Source organism: Sorex araneus, chromosome 3 (genome assembly GCF_027595985.1).
Source record: "Sorex araneus isolate mSorAra2 chromosome 3, mSorAra2.pri, whole genome shotgun sequence".
Classification (NCBI taxonomy): Eukaryota; Metazoa; Chordata; class Mammalia; order Eulipotyphla; family Soricidae; genus Sorex; species Sorex araneus.
In genome coordinates this window covers 182,630,712-182,647,642 of record NC_073304.1, presented here as the reverse complement: position 1 = coordinate 182,647,642, position 16,931 = coordinate 182,630,712, and the positions used below count along the sequence as shown (strand labels likewise).

The window sequence follows — 16,931 nt, the reverse complement described above, 5'->3', positions numbered from 1 at the left end:
CATACATGTTCCCCGGACACGAGCGCCAGGGACAATAGTCTGCTCTAGTCCAGTTACAGGTCAGAATTCTCTGGGCTCGTGGCCTGGGTCTGCAGGGAACAGCGATGACAAGAGAGTAGACAGGAAAACTCAGGTGGCGGCTGGCGGAGTAGGAAAGCTCTGACTCCTCACCAGTGGCCCGTGGGTCTTGCCTGGCGGCTCACGGTTGAGGCAAGGAGAGGCGAGGGGAGACCCAGACCCCGCGCACATGGTTCTGGGTGGCCACTGGGGAACGTGGTGCGGGCGGGCTGGTGGAATCCAGGTGGTCAGGAGGAAAATAGCCTTTCTCCGGGTTCTTCTTTAAACGCATGTTCAGAAAACGGGAATTCCGGGGCTGGAGCAATAGCACAGCGGGTAGGGCATTTGCCTTGCACGCGGCCGACATGGGTTCGATTCCCAACATCCCATATGGTCTCCTGAGCACCGCCAGGGGTAATTCCTGAGTGCAGAGCCAGGAGTAATCCCTGTGTGTTGCCGGGTGTGACCCAAAAAGCAAAAACAAAAAAAAAAGAAAACGAGAATTCCATAAATAAACTCCAGAAGCGTCATCTCCGGAGGCCAGGTGTGAAGCACACAAAGATTTCCGCACATGGGCGTTAGGGACCAAGCGCAGCCACTCGAGTCCCCGTGGGACGGCCTGGTCCATCACTGCGCCGTCGCACATGCTGGCCTCGGTCCAGGACCAGACAGCGGTGCCAGTCCCTGAGCACCGCCCGTAAGGCCCGGCCACGTCGTCGAGCCCGTGTCCATGCGCCCTGTGTCCTGGGTGGCCAGGGCGCTGAGAGGGGGCTGCGGCCTCCCAGGAGGGAACCTGCGCGGGGCTGCGAGGGGTGCCGCGGCCTGGATTCTGCCCCGGCCGAGTAAGGGAGTGGGTAAGCGGGGTGAAGGGCCGGTGCGCGGTACCGTGACGGTAACAGTGACGTGGTGGTGGCGGCGACGTGGGCATACTCACACCGTGACGTGAAGTGACAGTGACGTGGCGTGCAGGCACGTGCTCTGGGCCTGCGCACCAGCCGCGCGTCGGGGTTTCCCAGCCCCAGGTGAAGAGGCGCCGCAGCTGCGTGGACACGGACCTGTCCCGAGACCTCCGCGGCTCCAGGTTAGTGAACAGCCAGGCCTGGCCCCTTCCAGCTACCACTTTCCGTGGTGCGGAGAAGTGGGACTCGGAGTTCCCCTGCGGCCCGGCCGGTGCCCACCGCGGGATTCCCTAGGCTCAAGCCCAGGGCTGTGTGCGGGCCAGCGCAGACTGCCCCACGGGCCGCCCAGTCCAGGGCTGCACCCAAGCAAGTGCTGGGGGGAGGCCGAGGGAGGTTCCAGGGCCCGGGGACACATGCGCACGCACACACTCACACACATGCGCACACGCGCACACCGATCTAACCGGAGCAGAGACACCAACCAAGTGCTGGGGACTGATTCCTCTCGAGGAACGGGAGGACGGGGCTGCCTGGGGAGAGCCCGTGGTCTGGCATTCATGGCCTTTGTCCCTAACTTCTGAAGGCTGGACCAGGCCACTGGTTGCTGTTGCAAAGTGGCCTGCACCCCACTGCAGCTCCATCCTGCATGAGCCAGTTCAGTGACCCTAGGGCTGAAGTTTGTGATAAGCACATGCACGTGGGAGCCAGGGAGGTTCTGGCCTTCTTGGTGTTAAATCCCAAGGCCTGTGTGCATGGGTCAAAGGCTCTGTCCAGCAAGGCCACCTAGGGGGACTTTGGGAAGGTGCTCCAGGTGGGGGCAGGCCTCCCCAGACAGGGCAAAGCAACTGTGGGGACCTCCGTACCCTATCCTGGGCTCTTTTATGCATTATACTAGTTGATTTGCACAAGTTGCCCACCCATCTTTGCACCCCTGAGAGGACTGTCTTTTTTTTTTGGTTGTTCTCTAGTTTTGTTCTTTTGGGGGGCTCAGGGTGCTCAGGGGTCACCCCTGATGGGACTTGGGGGACCATATATGGTGCTGGTGATTGAATCCAGGTTGGCTGCGTGTGGGGCAGATGCCTTCCCTGCTGCCCTAGCTCGCAGGCCTGGTGTAGACCTTCGATTCTTCTTCCTTGTGCCTTGGGGCTGCTGCTGTGATTGGGGTCACCTGTGTGGTGCTCATCAGCCCACACAAAACTGACTTTGAAGTGCTTGCTGGGACCTGGCTCATCAGAATCTTCTCAGCCGGGCATCTCTGTGGATCAGGCAGCAAAGTTGTGGGCAGCTCCAGGCTTGGGCATGTCATCAGGGTGGTCTTTACTCGTTTCATTGTTTCTACTCTATTTTTTATTCTGTAATTATTAATTGCATATGTAGTCCCTAAGCTGTCCAGTTAGGCTGAGGTTTGTACTGAGCTTCATGGCTGGGCTGTAAGGTGGCCCCTGCTTATAGGCAGATGGGAGTCTGGCCTCGCCATGCCCACTGATGGCACTTCTGGGACCAGAGATGTTGTTTGAGTCTGGTCCCGGTCCAGTTCTGTGCAGCTGAGCAGTCCTGATGCTGGCTGTGACATCTGCTCCTGTGGCTGCTGCTTTTGCCCAGTGCCTCATTCCGCGTCCTGCCACCAGCATCTGAGGTCTGGGTCCCACGCATGCCCTCCCAGTGAGGAGGAACTAGCCTCTGCTGGGTAGGTAAGTAATCTGGGGCTCTAGTGAGTTCTACCGGCTCCCCCCACCTCCTGCTAGTCTCCCTTCCCCGCCTGACCAAAAACTCGGTCCTGTCACTTCCTGAGCTTCCTAGGGGTGGGCAGTGAGACTGAACCCGGCTTTGCTGCTTTGAAGTGTGTGGCAGTTACCTCAGTAGCAAATGGCCCAGAGCACGGCACTTTCCTCTGGTTTGAGATCAGTCGGGGATGCACCTGTGCAACCCCGTACACACATGCGTATATGCACACACACAGTGGAGATGAACTTCTAGTATCTGTGGACTAGGAGGCTGGGAAGAGGAAAGAAACCTTGGCCTTCACAGGCCCCCTCCTGCCTGATTGGTTTTCAGCCCGTTTTTGTTTGTTTGTTTGCCTTTTGGGTCACACCAAGTGATGCTCAGGGGTTACTCCTGACTCTGCACTCAGGAATTACTCCTGGTGCTCCTTGGGGGACCATATGGGCCCCGCTGTACTATTGCTCTGGTCCCAACTTCTTTTTTGTTTATCCCCCATTTTGCTTCTTTGGTCAGGCTATAGTGGTGATGGGGGAGAAAGGGTGGGGCCTGCCCTCAGCTGATGTTTGGTCTTTGGGCCTTGCCAGGGTCTGCACTCTGGGTACTCCCACGTGCTCACTGGGTGGCCCTGGTGCTTTGGTGGTTCTCACAGAGCCCGGGCTTCTGTCATGCATGTAGGGGCTGGGGATACCTGGCACCTCCTCACAAGATGGATCCCTGTGGCTCTGCAATAGATCCCAGTCAGATCCCGCCTCTGTCTGTGCTCACCCTTGCCTGGAGCCCACAGGCCTCATCCCGTGCACATCTTCCTGCTGCAGGGCTCCCTGACCTGATGCCAAGTCTTGTGGTGCTCTACCCCTTTCCCCTCCTTAATGTTTGTAGTGTCTTGCTGAGACAAGATTACTTGTTACATAGTTGACACATAACAGGATATGATCTGTAACACAAGTTGCCTTATGGCAACAAGTATATATATATATATATGTATATATATATATATAATTTTTTTGTATGCTGTGTAGCATACAAATCAACTAGATATTTAAATATATGAATCCGGATGACAGCCTAGTTCTGTACAGCTAAGTGATTAGTTAGTTGTCATACACTGCAGATTTTGTGATGAGAATTTTTTTAGTTATATCTTAGCAACACAGATTTTCCTTGCCTTTCTTTTTAAAGTGGGGTTGTTAACCACACCTGCGGTGCTCAGGGGCTACTCCTGGTGTGGTGCTTAGGGGTGACCTCTGCTGGTGTCCCAGTAACTGTACGTGGTGCCACAGATCAAACCATGATCAGCCGCACACAAGTGTCTTAACTGCTATGCTATCTCTTGTAAGTTTTATTTTTAGGAATTTTAAAAAATGCACCAATTAGGGCCTGGAGCAATAGTATAGCGGGTAGGGCATTTGCCTTGCATGCGGCTGACCTGGGTTCGATTCCCAGCATCCCATATGGTCCCCTGAGAACCGCCAGAAATATTTCCTGAGTACAAAGCCAGGAGTAACCCCTGTGCATTGCCCGGCATGACCCAAAAAGAAAAAAGGCGACAGTTAAAACCAGTCAAGTAGATCCTGAGTTGTCTGAGGAGAGGATTACGGGAGAAGGAGGCAACTACAACTGTCTTTGCTTAGAAATGTGGAACGCTGGGGTCAGAGAGACAGTACAGGGGTTAAGGCACTCACTTTGTATGTAGCCAACTGGGGTTCCATCTTAGGCACCCCATGTGGTCCCCTAAACCCTCTAGGAGTGTTCCCTGAGCACAGAGCAGGAGTAGACCCTGAGCACCACCAGGTATGGCCCCAAACAAAAAATCAAAAACGCAAATGTGAACTCACTTGGTCACCACCATTTATCTCAGCTGTTTCTGCAGCTTCTGTGACACCCTAAGAGGGAACGCTTTCATCTCATCTCGCTTCTCTCCTCATACCCTGCAGTATCTTAGATCACATTTACTCCTTCCTAATAGGTGAAAAATGAACACAAAGCCGACCGCTTGCCGCTCTGCTCTGGCCACGCGGGGGCGCTAATGGCACCACACAGGTACTTGAGGGTGCTCAACGCTGCCTGCAGGAAGGGGACTGAGCCGATTCCCAGGACCCTGTCCAAAGGGAAATTCCACGAGTGTCAGGCCTTTTTCTCCGAGCAGCTCCAGTCTTGCCCTTTGGTGTGGCAGGTTCCTGAGTGCTGTGTGCAGCTGACTCGAGGTTCTTTGCAGCATCACCTTGAGTGGTCCATCTGTACACCTACTTGGACTTTTTTAAAGCTAAATGTTACCATTTAGTCATTTCTTAAAATCTCCAGCTAAAACTGCCACTGTTGTTTTTTTTTTTGGGGGGGGAGGGCAGGGTGGAGATGGTCACACCTGGTGGTGCTCAGAGCTGACTCCTGGCTCAGCATTCAGCCCAACTCAGCTCCCGTTGGGCTCCAGGAGCCCTATGGGGTGCCAGGAATCAAAGCCCAGATTGGCTGGTTCACTGTATTATGGCTCCAGCCCCATCGTCAGTCTGATATATCCTAGGTAGGGTCTTTGATCACATAGGCCCATGATTTGTCTCACTGTGTTTTGTCATCTTCGCCTGAAGTTTTGTTGATTTCTATAAAGTATTCTCTCTAGTATACTACTCTCATTATATTGCTCAAGGATGCTCACTGACAACCCACCCTGGGGGCTGTATGAGGTAGGGAAATCCGGTCTCTGAGGAACAGGGTGACCCCAGTTGGGGAGCTCTGCCAGAGGCCATGACAGAGGTGACTCGCCCAGCCTCCGAGGCTTGCTCCATTTAGTCCAGCCCCAAAGGGTTTGAGGCCCTGGCCGGTGCGCTAACAGCGTGACTCTGGGCCTGCTTCTGTTGGGAGGGTTGTGGGCAGGCTGCAGGGAGTCCGAGTCTGCCCTCACCACAGCCTCTCCTGGGCCCTAGCCCTGGAATCCTCACCTGCTGGTCCTGCATAGATGTGCTTGGAAAAAGGATTCTCTCCACGCAGGCAAGACTGACAGGTGCTGCAGTGGTGCTCACTGAAGGCAGAGGCTTTGGCCGGTCTGATCTCAGGAGCACTTAGCACCCCCCAAAGCAAGCACGAGGCAGAGCCACACACACATGTGCCATCACCGGGCCCACCAGCCCAGCATGGTCTGCAACCTCCAGATACGTCTCGGGCCTGTTTGTCAATCATACTTGGGAGTGTTTTGACACCACACTGGTTTACAGCAGTGTCAAGTGCTTGTCTTAGGGGTCACATCAGGCCAGTCTCCCCACCAGTGTCCACTGGGCACTTCTAGCCCCCTTCTGTGTGCTGCCCTCAGTGCTGGCACTCAAGGGTTTGTTTTTATTGGATCTTGTGTGTCCCCCTGCATGTCACAGTGGAAGTTCATGAATGCTGGGCCTTCTCCTTCGGATTTACTTTGGCATGAAGCTCCCCCACTTCTCCCTGGCTGTAGCAGTAGGTAGGATTTGTGGTATTTGGGGTGGGGGCTGACCCCAAGCAGCACTCAGGAAGCCCCCACCTGTGACCCTTGGTCATCTGGGCCAGTGGGTCAGCACAAAGGCCCAAGAATGCGGAGCCATTCAGGCCGTGAAGCAGGGAGGCACCTGGTGACACTGACACTACATGGTAGTGTCCAAGATGGGCCCTGGTTAGGCGTGTGCTCGATGTGTGGCCCAGTCACATGATATCACCCAGCCCAGCACTCACTTTCCCCAACAGCTGGGTGGCCTTCCACTGTCCGTATGTCATCCATCGTGGCTCCAAGACCTCGGCCATGTAAGTGGTGCCGTGGTGAGCACAGGCTCATGGTGGGTCTGAGTGGAGGGCAGTGGGGGCATAGGGAACACAGAGCCTCTGCCCTTTGGACCACTCTGAGTATACGGTGTCTGGCAATGATTTATGGGTTGTGGGGTTCCTATGTCCTGACCCACCCATGCTGGGTGGGGCCCAGGACTTTGTGGCACTTGTCAGCAGGCCTGGGTCCTGTTCAGCCCAGCTGGAGGGCAGAGTGGAGGGCAGGGGGCACCCAGGAAGATGCAGGGCCAGCAGGGACTCGTTTCAGGGTCCCACATCAAAAGCAGACAGGCAGACCCCTGGGTACCTCTGCCCACTGCTTGTGAGGGACAAGGGAACAACAGTCTCTGGCTGGTCTCAGTTTTAGTGCCTGACTCCAGAGCTGCAGAAAAAGTACACAAGCAGGGGCCGGACAGTACAGCGGGGAGGGTGTTTGCCTCGCACAAGGCTGACCCGAGTTCAATCTCCAGCATCCCATATGGTCCCCCAAACACCGCCAGGAGTTAACTCCTGAGTGGAGAGCCAGGAGGAACCCCTGAGCATCGCTAGGTGTGACCCCCCCCAAAAAAAATACATGTGCAACTGATCCCCCAGAGAGTGACCCCAAGTCCACCACCTGGATGGAGCCCTACTCCCAAAAGGACATGGGTCCCCTGCTGTGCCCTGGGCAGTCACCTGGAGCAGGGCAGGCTATGATGTCAGGAGCAGCCCACCTTTCTGCCTGTGTCCTGGTACCAAAACAGGTCCTTCGCCCCCACCCTAGTGTGTGCCAGCTGAGGGGCAGCACGCACAGGCTGGCTTGTGGCACAGGCTGACACTCTGTTCAAGCAATAGCTCCTTTATTCAAAAAATAAATATTTCACCTCTGCATCGAGCCCTGCACTGCTCTGGGTGAGAGCAGCACAGTTCTGTGGAAGTGGGGGGGGTCCAAGTCTCAAGGCACATGAAGCGGCCATGGGCATGGGGCCACTCACTGACCCATGCCCCCCATTCCCTCCCCGGTCAGCAGTAAAGCCGGGCTCAGTGAGGCTGCGGGGAACACGCTGCTCATCACTCGCTGCTGGCAGGGCGCGTGGCCATGTAGACGAAGAGCACGAGCAGAAGCACCAGCACGGCCAGTGTGGGCAGCACCACTGTGCCGATCTGTCGCCGTGCCTCCTGCATGGCCTGTTTCCGCTCCTTCTTGTCCCTTGACGTCTCTTTCCTGGGTTTCCCCTTGAGCTGCCGCATCCTCCTGGGGGCACTGGCAGGGCGTGTCTGCAGGGAAGAAGGGTCACTCTCTTTTCAGCCAGGCAACAGGCTCCTAGGAGAGAAGGCAGTGGTCAGAATGAAGGCGGCCCGTGCTGGGTCTCGGACACACAGCCCCCCACCAAGACAGGCACAGGAAGGACACCTGAGTTGGCACCACTGCCTTCCCGGTTCCTGTGCCCAGGCTCCCACTCCTGTGCCCAACACTGACCACTGTTTTGGCTTGAGAAGGGGCTTCCTGAAATGAGCGGGATAAGGCAGCTACTGTGGGCACCAACTCAGCTTTTCAGCCCAGACCTTTTCAGGGTCCCAAAGCCCCTACCCCCTGTTCACCTGCAGAAAGGAAATATCCAACACCCACAAATTCAGCTGCCTGGGCCAGACAGGGGCCCAGGACCAGAGGCCAGCAGTCCCCTGGCTCTCCTGACCAAGGAAACAGAAGTCTCACAACACAGGGTTCCATTGCCCCACCCCCACTAGCCACTGACCAGCAACGGTCAGTGCTAGGACACAGGAGGAGCCGAGTTCTAACTCATTTGGGACAGATGATGTGGTCAGAGCTCATCAGACACAACCAGGAACGGAGACTGGAACCACAGCCATGGGCTTGCACCTCTCCACTGTCCACCCCATGTAAGGTCCCTCCACCCACCGAGGCCCAGGTGGGGAAAATGCGGCAGCTGGGGGCTTGGATTGGTCTCATTGACATTTCTCAGACATAAGGTAAGAACCTTGTCGTTTCAAGGAAAGCGGATGGTATTTTTGTTAGAAAGAGAAAACCCCCAAGCTCTTAACAGAAGATCCTTAAGTTTAGGAAAGGTGAAGTGTCCCTGTGAGTCTGGAGCACCTGTTCCTTCCAACGGTGTGGCGACAGGAAGGTGCTCAGAAAAGTGGTGACACTGCAGCCGGCGGGTGTGGGTCTCTTACAGTTCTGCCTCGCATCACCAGGCTAAGCGCTGTCAGGTAATCTCCTTTCCCCAGCCTTCTCTGCCTGGTCCCATGGAGGCAAGGAGAAGCAACCAGAACCAGCTGTCCCCATCTCTCCTCCCCAGGTGCTTTTGAGGGGAAAAGCTCATTTTTTTGGTCTGGTTTCATCCCTGCCTGGGGTAGTGGTCATGCAGCCCCACGGAGCGAGCCTAGATCTCCTGCATGTAAAGGCTGCATCAGCCCGCTAAGCTCTTCTCCAGCCCTTCAGGAGATTTGTCTTCACGTGTAATCGAATGAGGACTCCCTATTCCAGTTCCTAACGTGGCGGAAAGTGCGATGAGTAAGGGGGGGGTGATACTGTGTGGCCTGCCAGGCACCTCTGCTTCCGATTCCCATGCTCGAGAATGAGCCCTACTGAACATTTAAAGTGGAAGGGAAAGAAAACACAAGGGCTCTCGGAAGCCCCCTCTACCTCTGGAGAAAGTGGGCTTTTAACCTTGAAACACGCCAGCAGACAGGGAGAGGACCCCAGGGCAACCAGAGGGGTCGGGACCTAGGATCCAAGACATGGACTCTCGGGGCCGGAGTGATAGCACAGCGGGTAGGGCGGTTGCCTTGCACGCGGCCGACCCGGGTTCGATCCCCGGCATCCCATATGGTCCCCCAGCACCGCCAGGAGTAATTCCTGAGTGCAAAGCCAGGAGTAACCCCTGAGCATCGCTGGGTGTGACCCAAAATGCAAAAAAAAAAAAAATAAAAAATAAAACCAAGACATGGACTCTCTCCCAGGACTCTGACCAGCGCCCTCCTTCCTCCCCAGAAGGTACCGCCCAGGCCCCTGAGGGGTGTGTGTGTCTGGTGATAGCAGGGAGTGTCAGGCAGACACTGTGGCCTGCACAACAGCAGGATGACCAGACAAGCATGCATGTGGGTCTCTAGCTGACCTTTGTCCCCCACTTCAGCCCCACCTGAGTGCTCCTTTATCTTTAGTGCTGGGGGAAAGCCTTGCCTTGCCTGCAGGTGAAGGAAGCACTGGGTTGGCTGATGGCCCTGGAGGAGGATGAAGGTCTGGGGTGAACCCAGGAGCTCAGGGACATGAAAAAGGAAAACAAGACACAAGGTATGGGGTGCACCTGGCCCCTCTCAGATGCTCCGCCAGCGTGCCAGCCATCTGCTGGCTGTCCTCACAGAAAGCCTTCCCCCAGCAACCTCAGCTGCTGTCTGTGAAGGGTCAGTTTTCAGTCTGCCACACTCATTCAGCACCCACCACACAACCCTCACAAGCCCCCTCAGGGCAGGGATGACTATCCCAGCCTCCAGACCTGGTGAGTGGCAACCCCAGGAGTCAGCCCTTAACTGTGCTCCACTCTTACTGGAGCGAGCCAAAGCCCAGCCCAAGAGTGTGTTCCCAGATGGAGACCACACTCATTTCCCACTCAGTTCCGGGTCAGGCTGACTCTACCTCTTTCCTGGAAGAGTCTCGAGGCTTTTCTGTGACAACGTGACACAAACAGAATCAAGTGAATCACCTGATTGGGTAGTCAGAGATGTGGGTTTCTCCGAAGTGCTCTGCCCATTGTGCTCCCAGCAGCTGCCACCCTCTCATGCAGCCTTGCTCCCAGCGCACTTCAGCAGCTGCTCCCTCACAGGTGTGCGCCTGCCTCAGGACATACAGCTGAGGCACTGTGTTCAGGATCAGCCTCGCTGAGAGGGAGAAGGGACCAGGCCACACCCCTGGACATTCCTGTGTCTGTGACCCCCTCCTATCCCTGACAGTGATGCTTTCCATCAGTTTCTGCCCCTAGAAGTAACTCTGCAGACACAGGCCTTGAGCACTGCCTGTCCATACTCCTCTCAGATCAGCTCCCTCAGGTCTGGGTGCAGCAATCTCATACTGGGGGTTCTCCCAGCAAGTCCCCCCACCCCCCTCGCTCACCCTGGACTCTGCGCAGGCATGCGGATACCACAGTGTGTACCTCAGTGGGGAGACTGGCTTGGGTGCAGGCAGGTGACATAAGGCTAGTCCCTCCTGCCTGCAGGGCCCACAGGAAGGTGGCCAGGTGGTAGGCCAGGAAGAGGAAGCCACACAGGAAAGCCCAGTCCTGAAGCTGGCTGGCAATTCTCTTAGTAGTAAAAACCACTGCCCAACTCCAGCTTCTCAGCATTAGATTTTGGAAGCTGCCACCACCCACTGCCCTCAGCTGCCTGGGTGCCACCTGTAGAAGGGGAGTTAACCAAACCCAGTGAGACTGGTATTGAGAATTGTAAGCACCATCTCTGGGCAGTTCTGGGACATGGAGCCTGATGGCTATGTGGTCAGCACACACGTCCTGGAGCCCCAGGGCCAGCAGGTGAGTCTGGGGTGGGCAGTTGGCAGGGGAGCCTGGATCCCACAGCACAAACCAGAACCCTACGTGAGGGAGGAGAAGCCCAGGCTCAGAATCCATCTGGGGGCTCCGACCTAACGTCACCCAGTTTACTCATCTGGAAATGAGGTAAAAGTGAATTAAAATGCCTGAAAACATCATTCTATGAGAATCTTACCATTTTAAAAATGTGTTAATATTTTTTAAAAATTAAACATTAATTTTGCATGCAGCTGACCCAGGTTCAATTCTTGCCACCCCATATGGTGCCCTGAGCCCATCTGGAGTGATCCTTCAGTGCAGAACCAAGTGTAGGCCCTGAGTACAGCTGGGTGTGGGCATACTATCCTAGATTGAAAATGAATCAGTAAAACTATAATGGCAAATTCTTCGTGCACCTAGCATATACAAAGTCCTAATAAATACTTTTCAGTTATGCTGATTTTGGTATTTCCTACCACACCAAACCCACACAGAAACAACGAAGGCTGCTTATAACACTACCCCTTTGCAAAGACAGTCCTCAAACTTTGGGACATCACATACCTGCGACTGTGTAGTCATCTCCAAACTTCTGTCTCCCCGTACTGCTAAGACAGCTTATGCAACCCCCAGAAACAAGAAGAAGTCCACGGCCAGGAGAAGGGGAGCGAGGACACATGGACACCATGCCCAAGCCTGTGCCCAGCCCCACCTGCCCTTCTCGACCCCCACTTTGTCCCAAAGCTGCCGCTCCAGCATCTGGCCCAACCAGGCAGTGCCGGGAGCATGGAAGCTCAACAGGGGTAGGTGTCAGGACGAACCTCACGCTTTTGTGGCTCTGGGTAGCCCTCCCGGAGCAAGATGCGACCAGGAGTGCAGCAGGATTGTCCCTCCAAGCCACGATAGGGTCGCAGCACCATGGCCCAAACCTAAGGCTCCTCAGGCCCCACTGCTGTGGTTCTGAGAACGCCTGGCCCTGCCCCCCCCACAACAAAGCCTATTTCCAACGCTGCTGATAGCTGGGCCTGCAGCAACTGCCTCTTGGTTCAGGCCTGACTTGTCTGCAGGAGGTAAGCAGAAATTCCGAATCCTGCCCCACACTGGCGTTGGGGGAGGGAGGGGACCCACACCAGCAGCCAAGCGAGGCCAGGGCGGCGTTCCTGTGAGGCCCCAGAGGAAGGGAGACAGCCTCACCCAAGGCACCTCCTGGACCAGGCCTGCCCGCAGCACGGTCTGACACTCGCCCCACATGTCCACGTCCATGGGACTCGGATAGCACCCAAACGTTCCCGTGCCCACGAGGCCCAACAGGTCGTGACCCGGGTGGTCGGGAAGAGCCGGCGGGCAGGAGCGGCCGGGAGGGAGAGGGACAGCGACAGGTCGGACCGCGCGGGCCCGGGGCGCCGGCTCGAGGAAGCGGGGGCGGGGGGGATCCCCGCCGGGGGTCGGCCGGGCCCGATCACCCCGGGGAACAGGAGGGCTTTCAGGAGGGGCTCAGGGCCCCGAGAGCCAGCCACCACCGGCGCCGCCCCCTGCCCCCGCCTCACCTCGGCCGGCCGCGTCGCCAGCGTTCTCCCGCCTCGCGTCTCCTCAGGCTCCGCGCGAACGCTGGGCCGCCACCTCAGCCTTGGGCGCCTCTGCCGCCCGCCCGGAAACCGCGCGCGCCCCGCCCCGGCCCCGCCCCCGGAAGTCGCCCCCCGCCGCCCCGTCTGCAGAGATCCCGCCTCCTCCTGACCCCGCCCCCGGGAAGCCCCGCCCCGAGATTCCGGCCGCGGCTGCAAGAGGCTCCCTGGGGGGCCGTCCAGCCCGGGTGCGGGCCAGCTGGGGGCCACCCCAGACGCCGGGCTCAGGTCCGACCCGCTCCCCACCACTCCCCGCACACGCGTACTGATCGGATGCGCGCCCCCTCCAGGGGCATCTGCAGATGCTGAGATCTCTGCTCCACGGAGGGCATTCCTGGGTGCGGAAGAAAAGTAAAGCCTCTGGGCTACTGCTGCACGGTGGAGGGCGCACGCCCACCTCTGCACCCCCTCCAAGCACTCCAGAGCCGGTAGGCGGGAGGACTCCAGCTCCAGAAGCTCCCGTCCCGTGCTCCCATTAGCTCTCCTCTCCTATTGACCAAAGGCAGGGCTGTGGCCAGTGTCAGCTAGGCTTCCCGTCTCTGCACACCCTGGGCAGCTCCCTCCAGACCTTGGGTCTCCTCACTGTCACGAAGCCACACGGAGGCCGCAAAATGGGGGTCCAGCTCGGACCCTGGGCTCTGTCCCTGTGCTGTGGGCAGGGGGTCCGGGCAGGGCTCTGGAGAGCAGAGTGTGGCTGTGTGCAGATGCATACACAGAAAAAGCTGCCTCACACAGGCCACCTGCAGGCCCTCCTCAGCTGCTTCCCAGCCTGAATGCAAGTGGCAACATTAGGGAAGGCTGTTCTGGCGCCACCTAGGCCTCAGAACAGTGCACTGGTCTCCCAGAAGCAGGGGGGCTCTCAATCCTGTCTGCTCATTCTGCCCAAGTGCAACTGACCCTTTGCCTCACTGGGAGAGTATGTTTCTATTTCTATCTGCCAGGGACCACTCACTCGGGCCTGTGCTCAGTGCATGTGGGAGGCAGCTGGACCTAGCTCATCCCCAGGCCCAGAGCACAGCTCCTCAGGGGCGCCCAGCTGGCAGCTGTCCCTGGAACATCACCAGGGGGGTCCCAGCAGTCCTTGTCCTTGTTCCCAGCTGAGATGCAGGAGGACCAGAAAGCCGGGCTGTGAAGGCCACAGAGTAAAGGAATGAACTTCCTACTCTGGGCTTGTTACAGTTCTCTTTCCTGTGGTGCAGGATGTGGCTCAGCATATGCCCTGCGTGTAAGGCCTGGGCCTCCATTCCAAACTGCAAAGGAAAAAGCAAGAAGGTTCTTTCTCTGAGCGTGGGAGGTGCACGTAGGTGACACTGTCATCGAAAGAAGGAAGGAGGCAGCCTGAGAGTTGACACGCCAGCCTTACCCAGCTCTGAACAGCTGCAGGACCGCCTGCCACTCTCACCCGAGTGAGGCCACAGCCTGCCTAAAACTGGCTCCCTCCAACTTCCTCACAAATACTTTCTTCTCATGGCAGGAAACCTGTCAGCGGTGTCTTTGATACTACAGGACGCTCACTAGTCTCAGGGCTTTCTGGGTCCCAACAGGTCACACTGCTGGCTCATTAATAACCTCAGAAGGCACGAGACATGGAATCCTGCAGCTCAACCGCACACAGGTCCCCCCTGTGCTACTGATGGTGCCACTTTGGAACTCTGGCAAAAGAAAATAACCCACCCCTGCACTACACGCACACACACGTCCCTGAGACACAGACACACCCCCCTGGGATCTGATCCAGGAGCCTCAACGATACACAGTCAACCCAGGTTTGACCCTCGTCACCCTACACCTGAGCACAGCCAGGAGGAATTACTGAGCGCAGAGCCAGGATAACCCCAGAACTTCACATTGTGTTTCCCCAAACTTAAATGCCTGGAGACAGAGCCATAGTACAGTGGGGAGGGCACTTGCCTTCCCTCACCCAGGTTTAATCCCAACATGATGAGGAAGCTTCAAGGAAAGACAAAGGCCAATGGCTGGTCAGTCTCTTCTCCCCATCCAGCCCTGGGCTGTGGGGGTGAGGGCTGAGCACTGAGACCATCACGGCAAGAAGTGGGCGTGGCATAGAACCCACCAAGCCGCCATTCAGAGGAAGGCTGAGCCCAGGTCTACTGGGGGCTGCAGGAAGAAAGATCTAGAAGTCACAGACAGTGGATGAGGGGCAGTGGACGAAAAGCAGGATGTGCAAGGAAAAAGGGGGAGACCTAGGGGACTCCAGGAATCCAGCGGTGGCCAGGACAGCTGTGGCTGTGGGGCCCAGGCATCTCAGGCAGCAGAGGCCTGTTGGGAAGGGGGTTGGGGATTGCCTCAGATCCTGAGGAGGGGTCAGGAGGCTCAGGGGTGAGCAGGTGCCCTGTACACGCACCCCAGGCATGTCATAAGGCCAGAGCCCATGCATGTGCTGTTTAGGTTGACAGCCAGGCAGGCTTGACCGGCAGCAATAAGGGAACGAAACAGCGCAGCTTTTCCACCTGTGCTCTGACGGCCACAAGCTGCTTGGACGTTCTCCCCACACCACCCTGCATTAAAAAGAAGTCTTCGTCACAATCCCAGGTGCAGAATTTCTGCCCAGAAACTAGGCTGAAGACATGAAGTTCATTCCTCTAATGAACATCAGGGCTGTAGCAATCGTACGGTGGGGAGGGAGATTGTCTTGCATACAGCCAACCCAGTTTTGATCGCCAGCACCCTACAGGGCCCCACAAGCCCTGCCAGTAGTGACCCTGGAGTAAGACCTGAGTCCATCTGGGCATGGCCCCCAAAACAAAACCAACAAAACATTGAACAGTTCTGTGTGGTAGGGACGGGAAAAGCCCCCAGATTCTGAGGGCTCCAGTCTAACGTTCTCCTAATTAGTTCATTCCAAGGCTTACCTTAACAAGGCCACTCTGGTCACTGGTGATCTTCTTGGCTTGTCCACTGTCCTCCAAACGTGCTGACCCCTGCCACTCCACACCAGTGGGAAACGGGCTACAGAACTGGTGGCAGCAGGGCCTGGGCTGGTGTTTCCCCTGATGAAGAAGGAAATATGCTTGTTTCAATGACAGCTGCTGAGAACTGTAGGACTGAAGTGCAGGGGGTGGTGAGGACACACAGCGGGCAAGCCTGGCCCAGGGCAGGAAACAACAAGCATCGTCTTTTGGGTGTGGGAAGGCTTCTCAGAGTGGTGATGGGGATGCTGGATAGCATGTGCAGAGTGAAAGGAATTATTCAGGGGCCCCTGCCGGTGGTCATACAGGGAGGCAGATAGGAAAGGGCAGCCAATGGCAATGGAATTCCTATCTACCTGCCTGCCTACACCAATAGCACAACGGGGAGGGGATCTGACAGTGGGGAGGGCGTTTGTCTTGCACATGGCCAAACTGGCTTCCACCTGGATTTGGTCCCCAGTATCCCATACGGTTCCCCATGCGCCACCGGTAATGATTCCTGAATACAGAGCCAGGAGTAACCCAACCCAACCCTTGAGCACCACCAAGAATGATCAAAAAGCCAAACAAACAAAACAAACGAAAGTAATTAGTCACAACAAATACCACCGAAAAGAGGGGGAGGGGAAGAACTTATGCTGAGGACAAGGACCAGAATTCCTGGTTGGTTTCACGCTTCACTTACATGATCTCTGGACACGCCACTGAGCCTCTAGCTTGGCCTGCTCCTCTGCACTGCCCGGGCAGGGGTCACTCGACTTGCTCGCGTGCACCAGGCAGCTCCTTGCCCCGCCTGCCCTTAGGTCACGGCTGTCGCACAATGCAAATTCCAACTGCCCTCGCCAGCTTCTGCAGCCTCGGCAAACCCACGTCCCCGCACCAGCCGGGTGGTGCCCGATCCCCGCCAGCCCTGCTCGGGGGCTGCATCCTGGGCAGCCCCGACTGCGGGGCACGGAGCTCCCACGGCCACTTTTGCTCTCCGCCCTAACCTGTCCTGAGCACCCGCTCGGTCCAAAGCGGCCCGGCACGCGCTGGGCTCGCCCATCGGTGCTCGCTCACGTGCTCTCCCACGTGCTCCCGCAGGCTCCCGGGTCCGGCTGCAGGCCAGGGCTGGGCAGCCCGCGGGGCCTCGCACGCCCTCCCCCCGCCCACCGGTTTCTGCCTCCGTCTCGGCCTCCCCGCGCTCGGCCCCGTGCAGCTGGGGGTTCCCCTGCGCCCCAGCCCCGTGCACGCTCGGCCGCAAGCACCGCGTAGAGCTGCCACGGGACGCCAGGACGCGGCGGACAAGCGAGACAAAGGGCGGCGCGCGCGTGCTCGCGGAAGGCTGTGCGTGCTCGTGCTCGCATGCGTGCTCGCGTACGCGTGCCCGCCCGGCGGCTCTCCACGGGGGGGGCGGGGCCA

General features: G+C 57.4%; 1 long non-coding RNA gene across 2 annotated transcripts; it reads right to left on the bottom strand.

Moving 5' to 3' along the window:
• Positions 1–7,277: 7,277 nt before the first annotated feature.
• On the bottom strand, positions 7,278–16,837 carry LOC129403434 (uncharacterized). Of its 2 annotated transcripts, XR_008629252.1 has the most exons (3): positions 16,216–16,837; positions 15,474–15,611; positions 7,278–7,758 (listed from the first exon to the last, which is right to left on the bottom strand). It is a non-coding gene; the product is annotated as an uncharacterized LOC129403434 (long non-coding RNA). The 2 variants fall into 2 exon arrangements; XR_008629253.1 differs by lacking the exons at positions 15,474–15,611; positions 16,216–16,837 and adding an exon at positions 12,526–12,646.
• Between the last annotated feature and the right edge of the window lie 94 nt (positions 16,838–16,931).